The sequence below is a fragment of the Camelina sativa genome, unplaced genomic scaffold (assembly GCF_000633955.1).
Source record: "Camelina sativa cultivar DH55 unplaced genomic scaffold, Cs unpScaffold00976, whole genome shotgun sequence".
Taxonomy (NCBI): domain Eukaryota; kingdom Viridiplantae; phylum Streptophyta; class Magnoliopsida; order Brassicales; family Brassicaceae; genus Camelina; species Camelina sativa.
The window spans coordinates 1-425 of record NW_010922101.1 but is presented as its reverse complement, the minus strand read 5'-3'; positions in this window follow the sequence as shown (position 1 = coordinate 425).

Sequence of the window (425 nt, the reverse complement as noted above, 5' to 3'; positions counted from 1 at the left end):
ATCTACATGCGCATAATCTTATAATAAAAACCGACCTTAGCTCAGTTGGTAGAGCGGAGGACTGTAGTAGACGCAGATTATCCTTAGGTCACTGGTTTGAATCCGGTAGGTCGGATCTTATGGGCTAAAGCCTTTTGAATTTCGTGTATTCTAAACATATGAAAATCTTTGTGTTCATATATTATTTAGAAAAGTACACACGAATCAAGTATAATACAATCCGACCTTAACTCAGTTGGTAGAGCGGAGGACTGTAGTTGAAGCAGAATATCCTTAGGTCACTGGTTCGAATCTGGTAGGTCGGAATTTTCTCCCATATGTTGGGTTTTTACAGCGTTGTGACCTTTACTCTTTTTTGAATATTGGATCTAACCAATTCACGCTGGCAAGAAAATAGGACTTAAACAAAAGCTTTTGATCGAATT